An 8,730-nucleotide genomic window follows, 5' to 3' on the forward strand; every position below is an offset into this window, starting at 1 on the left:
TTATTTGCTCTATTTCCTAGATGTTATCTTACGGTTCTCCAATTGCATTTATACTAGATATCCTTTGTTTGCTGGCTATTTCTAGTACTTTCTCCTAAATCTTAATAACAGCAACAACAACAAAAACAACACCAACAACTTTTCTTTGTTTGAGTTCCTTCACTTCTCCTTTTCTATCATTTATGTCATGTTTTTGTGTGTTCCTTTTTTTTTTTTTTTTTTAAGATGTTATGTATTTAGGGGCACCTGGGTGGCTCAGTGGGTTAAACCACTGCCTTCGGCTCAGGTCATGATCTCAGGGTCCTGGGATTGAGTCCCGCATCGGACTCTCCGCTCAGCGGGGAGTCTGCTTCCCTCTCTCTCTCTGCCTACTTGTGATCTTTCTCTGTCAAATAAATAAAATAAAATCTTTAAAAAAAAAAAGATGTTATGTATTTATTTGACAGAGAGAGAGATCACAAGCAGGCAGAGAGAGAGGGGAAAGCAGGCTCCCCGTTGAGCAGAGAGCCTGATGTGGAGCTCGATCGATCCCAGGATCCTGAGATCATGCCCTGAGCCAAAGGCAGAGACTTAACCCTTTGAGCCACCCAGGTGCCCCTCATGTGTTCTTTTTGATTTAGTTTTCATTTCTCATTTTTTGCTCTCTTTTCCCAATTCTTTCTTTCTTTCCAAATTCTTTCTTTCTTAAATCAGTCAATTCTCATTTCCTATCTTTCCATATCTTTTGGTGCACAACTCCTGAGTATAAGGAATGTTACAATTCTTTAATTCTTTAGGTTGGAATAACTCTTCACAGTGCTACCACTCAACTAGCCAATAGAAGATTTAATTTAAGTAACTCTTTGTGGCTTATGCTTCCTCACTTTTTTTTTTTTTTTTTTTTTTAAATCAAAGCAGAATCTGATCATTGCTTGTGGCTAGAAGATGGGGAGGGATCTGTTCCTATGCCTGTGGTGGTTGGCGTCTTTATTCTGGCTCCTCTGGCTACTTGATAATGATTTTAAGATTTGGTCCAATGTAGTCTCTTTGCTTTGATGGTCCTCAGAGATGTTTCTTAGAACACTTCACTACATTGTCAGAAGATTGTTACAAAAACCTTTGTGCCTTACTAAGATTCAGTAAAACCTGATTCATCACTTGGGATGCTTCCTTCCTCAACCCTCATTCCTCCAGCCACCTCGGTTTCTGAGCAGAGGAGGGGCTAAACTCCTACCTTTCACTCAGATTTGGCCATTTCCATATCTCGTTGCCCAAGGTTCTTCCCTTCGCTACCCGCTTCAGCACATTTAGCTCCTCTCTGAGACTATTAGTCTAATAATTTTCGGTGAAATAGAAATACATATTTTTCCTTTGTGTGTTTTGCAGGGTATTTTATGTCTTTAAATCTTTAGGAACACATGTTATCTTCTGTTTTATGGGGAAGGGGTTGGAGGTTGGGACAGTCGATGTCACCTCCTGAAGCACTTTCCCAACATACTATTGTTTCGCGTGTCTTGGCTTATTTATGCCTGTCTTCTCTTAATAAACAAGTTAGTGAAACTCATTGTTAAAGAGTTTATTTCAATGAAAGACAATACATGTTATGATTTTTAAGATGCATTATAATAAAACTAATTGATTTTTTGACTTTTCATCTACTGATGCCTTGTCAGTGAGGTCCTCCAAGAGGCAGACAGCAAGGTAGAACAAGAGATACATTGGAGGAAGTGCCTGAAGGACAAGGCAGGCGGAAGCCTTCCTATGGCAATGCAGGGCTCATACCTGTAAAAGGGGAAAGTGAAGAGTTTCACATCCTGGGGCAGGTATGAAAGACTCGTGGTGGGGTGAGGCAATGGGAAATACCCAAATAATAAAACTTGCGCATTAGAGAAATCTTGGCCAAAGCAGCTATTGCTTGGATCCAGTCCTGGTCTCACAGGGTCACGGGCCAGGAGAGCCCAGGTTCAACACGGATCATGGATTAAGTGGATGAGGCACTGTGTCCCAGGATGTGGCAGTTGGAGGCTGTCAATCAGGAGGTTCTTTAAAGGCCATGGGGTGGGTCATCTCTGGCTGCCACTGATGTCTACTCGATATATTTAGCCAGTTCAAAAAAAAAACACACCACTTTTACTATACATTTCTTTTCTATTAAAGCAGTTTGACAAAGTCTTCTTTACCTGGGGAAAAGAGTCCAGCAGAGATTAATAATGTACATTTGTTGCTGGATAGTCCTCAAATGTCTACTAAGGCTCTAATATAGTTTTTAAAAAAAATTAGAGGATGTGAAAGGAATTAAAATATCATTTATCATTATTTAGCACTCTAATAATCATAGGCAGTCTAAAAACACCATTAGATTGTATAATGCTGTTTTTTTAGTCTTATTTGTCACTTTTCTAAAGGTAAAGTCCTTATCACTTGACTGAAAAGTACAAAATCAGTAACTGGATATACCTGTTTCTGATCAGTCTGTTCTTTTGACCATTTCGATTTTGATCTCCAGCCATTTTGTTTTCAATGGAGTCATCTCCTTCCAAAAGGACCAGAAAAACTTTGAGCCTGGGAATCAGGTCATCTCTGGTCTAATTCTGCTTTGTTACAGTGTAGCTGTGTGACTTTGCAGAAATTACTTCACCCCATTGGGCTTCAGTTTCCATACCTGTGAATTGAGTTTATTAGATTATATAATCTCTAGGCTTCATCTAGCCTATGAAATATTGCAGTTGAAGTTGGAGGTTATGGATAAAATGTTTCTATATTTGTTATCAAAAACTAAAATAAAGACATGGAAGCTATATTTAGGAAGTATGTGGACAGATGAATGTTGGAAAATGCAATTAATATTTAAAACAATCTTCCAGGCAAGAAGAATAGATTATTTTCTACTAAGTAAACTTTATTAAGGATATGGTGGGTTGTCTGTTTTTAAAAAATAAGCCTTTTATTTTAGAACAGCTTTAGATTTACACAATTATAGCAAAGATAGTACAGAGTGTTTATTTGTTTTTGCTTCACACTTAGGTTTAAAAATATTTGTGGTGATCAGTGTTGGGTGGTTGGTATTGGTGGTGGAGGGGGCTGAGGTGGGCTACTGGGACAGTTTATGGAGAGACTGGACTTAACATTTTCTGTGAAAAGAACAGAAGAGAAGTGAGCTGGGTGAAATCGGAGGGGGAAACAAGCCATGAGAGACTGTGGACTCTGGGAAACAAACTGAGGGTTTTGTTGGAAGGGAGTGGAGGTTGGGTGAGCCTGGTGGTGGGTATTAAGGAGGGCACAGATTGCATGGAGCGCTGGGTGTGGTGCATAAACAATGAATTTTGGAACACTGAAAAAAAATAAATAAAAAAGAAAAAAAAGAATTTAGGCATGTTATTGACTATCAAAAAAACCCCACATGGCAACCTAACATAAGCTTACCTACATTAATAGAGACTTACATTAATGATCCAGAATAAGGAAGTGACAATCATATTGTGCTCCAGCCTAGCTACCCCTCATCTAGAGTTCTGTTTTTGGTTCAGGAAACACTGAAATGTTTGTAGGAGACCAAAAGATGAGGGAGCAGTGTGATGAAAGACTTGAAAGTTATTACCTAAGAGGAAAGACCGGATGAGCAGATGAGGTTTAGCCTTAACAAGAGCCGACTTAGCAAAAACATGCAACCAATTCCTTTTAAAGTTAAATTTATTTTAAAAATTAGGTAGACTAGTCATATAATCAAAAAATCAAAGTGATGTAATAGATATCAGTGCTTCTACTTCTGTTTCTACTCTGATCCCCCATCTGGATTAAGTGTGATTTTTAAATTTTTTTCTTTTGAATCCTCCCACAGTGTTTCTTTAGGCAATTACAAGCAAATACAAACAAATGATGCATGTTATTTTGCACCTTGATTTTTTTTTTATGTAATATATTTTGGAGATCTTTCTCTCTCTATATATATATATATACATATATATGTATGAAATGAGGGTGCCTCATTTATTTTAAATGGTTGTATAGAATTCTATTTTGTGAAGGCATCACAGATCACTTAACCTGTTCCAAAAATCAATGTTTGAGGGGCGCCTGGGTGGCTCAGTGGGTCAGGCTTCTGCCGTTAGCTCAGGTCATGGTCTCAGGGTCCTGGGATCGAGCCTTGCATCGGGCTCTCTGCTCAGTGGGGAACCGCCTTCCCCCTCTCTCTCTGCCTGCGTCTCTGCCTACTTGTGATCTCTCTCTCTTTCTAGGTCAAATAAATAAATGAAATCTTTTTTTTTTTTTTTAAATCAATGCTTGAATTCTTGTCCATGTTCTGTTTTTACAATGGTGTTATTCATGAAAAAAAAAAAAAAAAAAAGACAAAATGAGCAGCAATACTTATTTTTCACCTGGAATTCTTGCAGGCATATCCATAGGATAAATTATTGGGAGTGGGGCCCTTGGGTTCAAACTTAACGATAGGTTTTTATTTTTATTTATCTATTTATTTATTTAAAGATTGTATTTATTTGAGAGAGAGATAGTGAGAGAGAGCATGAGATGGGGAAGGGCAGAGGCAGAGGGAGAAGCAGACTCCTAGCTGAGCAGGGAACCTGACTCGGCTCGATCTCAGGACCCCAGGATCATGACCTTGGCCAAAGGCAGATGCTTAACTGAGTCACCAGTTGCATTTTTAATCTCGAAAGATTTTGCTGTATTGCTGTCCATAGGGCCGGTCCCAGTACACACATTCAGGAGCAGTGTATGTGAATACAGGTCTTCGCAGCCTCACCCACACAGAATATGCTCAAACTCTTAGATTTTTTTTGACTACATTTTGCTAGGTGAGAAATAGCAGCTCGGTGTTGTTTCAGTTTTCATGCATCTGTTTATAAATATCGGAGAATATCTTTTCATATGTTGGAGAGCCATTTTCCCCCCTTGAATTCTTTGTTTACATGCCCTGTGCACAGTTGTGAACTGCACTGTTCATGTCGTACCCTCCCCCTGGTGGCGTTCACCTCTACAGACTGAAAGCTGCTTGTGTGAATACCTGTGACACTTTGCCTGCAGGCGTTTCTTCTAGCCACAGTGACATATGGGGCAAGAGTATAGTAGAAGTCAGAAGAGCCGAAAGATAATGCTCTACAAGCTTCTTTTATCCAATAACAAACAGGGATTTTGTGCATAAAATCCCCATCATCTTCTCCCCTTGATAGGGATAAATCTGAGGTATTTTTAATACTGTCTTCCAGAGTTTCCAGTGGAATTGGGTCCACAGTGGAAACTGGCTTGAAAACCCACACTTTTCTCTGCACTACTTTCTTACTCTATTCACAGAGCTAAATGATTTTGTTTCCAAAGTAAATGTGTGCAGTAGAATTCTTGCCTCAGCATTGGCTTCTGGAGGAACACAAGCCACACCATGTTAGTCCTTTTTGAGTGCTACTCCAAGTGTGGTCTGCAGATGGCGCTAGTTTGTGACCTGCTTGTTACCAGTCTGATAAAATTCAGAAATTGAGCTTAAAACTTCAGCAACTTTTGGGTTGTCTGGGTTGTGAAGTCAGTTAAGCATCCAGTTCTTGGTTTTGGCTCAAGTTATGATCCCAGGGTCTCTAGATGTGCCCTACCTCAGGCTCCATGCTCAGCATGGAGTCTGCTTGAGATTCTCTCTCCTTCTCCCTCTGCCCCTGTTTCCCATGCTCTCTCCCTCTCTCTCAAAATAAATAAATAAATCTTTAAAAAAAGAAACTTAAAAAAATTTTTTTAAGGATTTTATTTACTTATTTGACAGAGAGAGAGAGATCACAAGTAGGCAGAGAGGCAGACAGAGAGAGAGGAAGAAGCAGGCTCCCCGCAGACCAGAGAGCCCGATGTGGGGCTCAATCCTAGGATCCTGAGATCATGACCCGAGCCGAAGGCAGAGGCTTAACCCACTGAGCCACCCAGGCACCTATAAGAAAAAAGAAACTTTTATAGCAATTTGATGTTGCCACAATATTTAAGCATGTGATCTGTGATGAACGGGCAAAAAACAAAAACAAAAAATCTGACCTTTGCTTCAGGTAGTTGGAGAGCCACTACTTCACATGATAGTGCTAAGAACAGCGGGTGGTAGTACAACTAGAAAAATTTTGGTTATGTATAAGGGAATTTTCTAATTGCCCAGGGTGTCTAAAACAGGAAGAGATTTCCATGTTCGTGACAGTCAACACTCTTATGAGAAGAGTGATCCTGTTTGGCTGGTTGGCTGGCTGTTGAGATGGAAGAATTCTATGCTTGGTAACAGAGCTCTTCCATTTCAACAGATTCTACTATTCTGTCTTAATAAAATTTGAGCAGGAACTCTGTTGTTCTTTTTCTCTTTTTATTTTTAATTTTAATTTAATTTCCTCTTTCCCTAAGTTCTGTTTTTCTTTCTCTAGCTGTTTCTTTTTCTTCTTTCTTTACAAGAAAGGATTAGTAAAAATGGAATTAATATGCTGGTTACGTTTCTTAAAACCCTGTTGAGGGGTGCCTGGGTGGCTCAGTGGGTTGAGCCTCTGCCTTCAGCTCAGGTCAGGATCTCAGAGTTCTGGGATCAAGTCCCGCATCAGGTTCCATGCTCAGGAGGGAGCCTGCTTACCGCCCCCCCCACCCGCACGCCTGCCTCTCTGCCTACTTGTGATCTCTCTCTCTCTCTCTCTGTCAAATAAAAAAACAAAATCTTAAAAAAAAAAAAAAAAAACCTATTGAGTGTCTAAAAATTACAGAGGAAAGTTTAATTCTAGGTGATCCTCTTGTGATAGTTTTTGGTGTATTGTGAGTTCCATTTTAGCAGCTCTTCTTAATTTACAAACTGAGAAACTGTGAACTAGGTAATGGCACTGAATCTTTTTTTTTTTTTTTTTTCAGTAAAGTTTCTCACCTGGTATTAAAATACTAAGTGGAAAGTGTTATGAAATTTCCTAGGTGACTCACTGAATCTCAAGAGTGAATACATTCACTCAATGCATAAAGCACTAAGGTGAAACCAGAGAAAAACCAAACATTTGTCTCTGAGCTCCTGGAAAAGAGCTCTACTGTCCTTGGCTACTCCTCTGAGTCCTCAGGCCAGGGGTTTTGCCTGCCTCCGGAGAAGGCAGCTCTCTCTGATGCATAGGACAGTCTGTCGTCAGATTGGAGTGGGAAGATGAACGTAGCAGTTGCTACAGAGTTGAACTTAATGCCGAAACTGCGAATTGCAGGTCACTACAATCTTATAGGGTGCACTAAAATCAACACTAGGCAAATGTGGAGCGTTAAGGATGGGCAATCAAGAATATTGAAAGTGCTAATGAGCTTCCTTTTCAAGCAATATTTCAAAGAAGATGGTTCAGTCCATCCAGCCTGAGATACGGATTCAAAGGAACGTTTTGGAGGACAGCATGCGTGTCCTCCGTTATACTGTGATGTTGAAAGGGAGTGGCCCTAGAGGCACACTGTCTCCAGTTCAAGTTCCAGCTCTGCCTCTCACCAGGCAAGGCACTTAATGTTTTCAAGGCTCAGTTTTTTTTTTTTTTTTCTTCTGAGAAACGGGGATAATATGCGTACTTTAGAGAATTAGTAGGAGGCTTAAAAAAGATACAGTATGTGAAGTTCAGCAGAGGTTTTGCCCATAGTTTCATGCAACAAATATTATCCAAAGCCTTGCAGGATCCCCTTGAAGCAGGAAGTATGTAGAACTGGATGCTTCTGTCTTGTTAGGCTGAGGGAGGGGGTGCACGGTCCTGTTCATCCTCATTCCTCTTGTCTCTAACATCCATTCCTTTCCCTTTCCCCCTTGATCCTGGTCCTCCTCATTGTAGTCTTCTTACTTGCTCTTATCTGGGGGTTCACGGGGTTTCGGAGGGAATTGCACTGTGTGCAGCTATCAGTATGGTGTGTCCGTGGGAGGAAGGGAATTCAGGAGCCTCCCCAGTTGCAATCTTGGCCCAGAATGCTCAGGGCTTTGGCTTGAGCTTGAGGAAAGGCAGTGCCTAGGAGAAGAACTAACACTCTCTCTTCCTAAATTCCCCTGAACAAATCTTTAGAAGAGTAGAGGACTTTTCTACATTGTAATTTTAACTCATTATAGAGAATTGGAGTAGGATCCTACAAGGGTGTGTTTGGATTGTGAGTGTGCAATGGACAGGTGGTGTGGGTACTGGTTTGGGGGATGGAGAATAAAACCAGGTCTTTGACTGTCATTCCACCTTGACTTTGGGAGGAGGCCCAGAATCTTTTGGGTTCCTAGAGGTTAAATTCATTATACATTTTCATCATTATCATGGCTCTTCTGTAGTCCCTGAACAATTAATGCATGAAGAGATTTTAGTGTGATTTCTAACTGAAGTGGCTTTTGAGTAGGGGCTTTTCTGTTTGCTTCTTGCTTTCTCCAGGTTGCTAGCCTCTATTTATTTATCAGTTTTTATCTTGCTTTTGAAAGAAGGATTATGCTCATGAGGGCTGAGGCTGTCCAGTTGTGCAGGATGTTTGATGTTTGCTCTGCAGGTTGAAATCCAACCTGAAGTCAGTCCATTAGTGAAGTGAAGCCAAGTGAAGTCATTAGCTCCATCCTGGCAGCATCTACGTGGAAGAAGGAAAGGTTTTTTTTTTTTTTTTTTTTTTTTTTGTCTATTTCTTACCCGAAGTCCAGTGTGGGATAATATACCCCTCCCCCCGCTTGGCCAGCCAATGCTCTCCCCTCTCTGAGGGTGAAAGTGAGGCACAGAGGATACTGGAGTGTACCCACTGCTGAGCTCAAGTATGTCCTGGATGAAGCCA

The 8,730-nt window shown here is 40.5% G+C and overlaps 1 long non-coding RNA gene across 1 annotated transcript in view; it reads left to right on the top strand.

Annotated features, from left to right (window-relative positions):
* LOC131829339 (uncharacterized) overlaps positions 1 to 8,730 on the top strand; it is a 100,851-nt gene that overhangs the window by 30,799 nt on the left and 61,322 nt on the right. The window lies entirely within an intron of this gene.

The sequence above is a fragment of the Mustela lutreola genome, chromosome 4 (assembly GCF_030435805.1).
Source record: "Mustela lutreola isolate mMusLut2 chromosome 4, mMusLut2.pri, whole genome shotgun sequence".
In the NCBI taxonomy this organism is placed as follows: Eukaryota; Metazoa; Chordata; class Mammalia; order Carnivora; family Mustelidae; genus Mustela; species Mustela lutreola.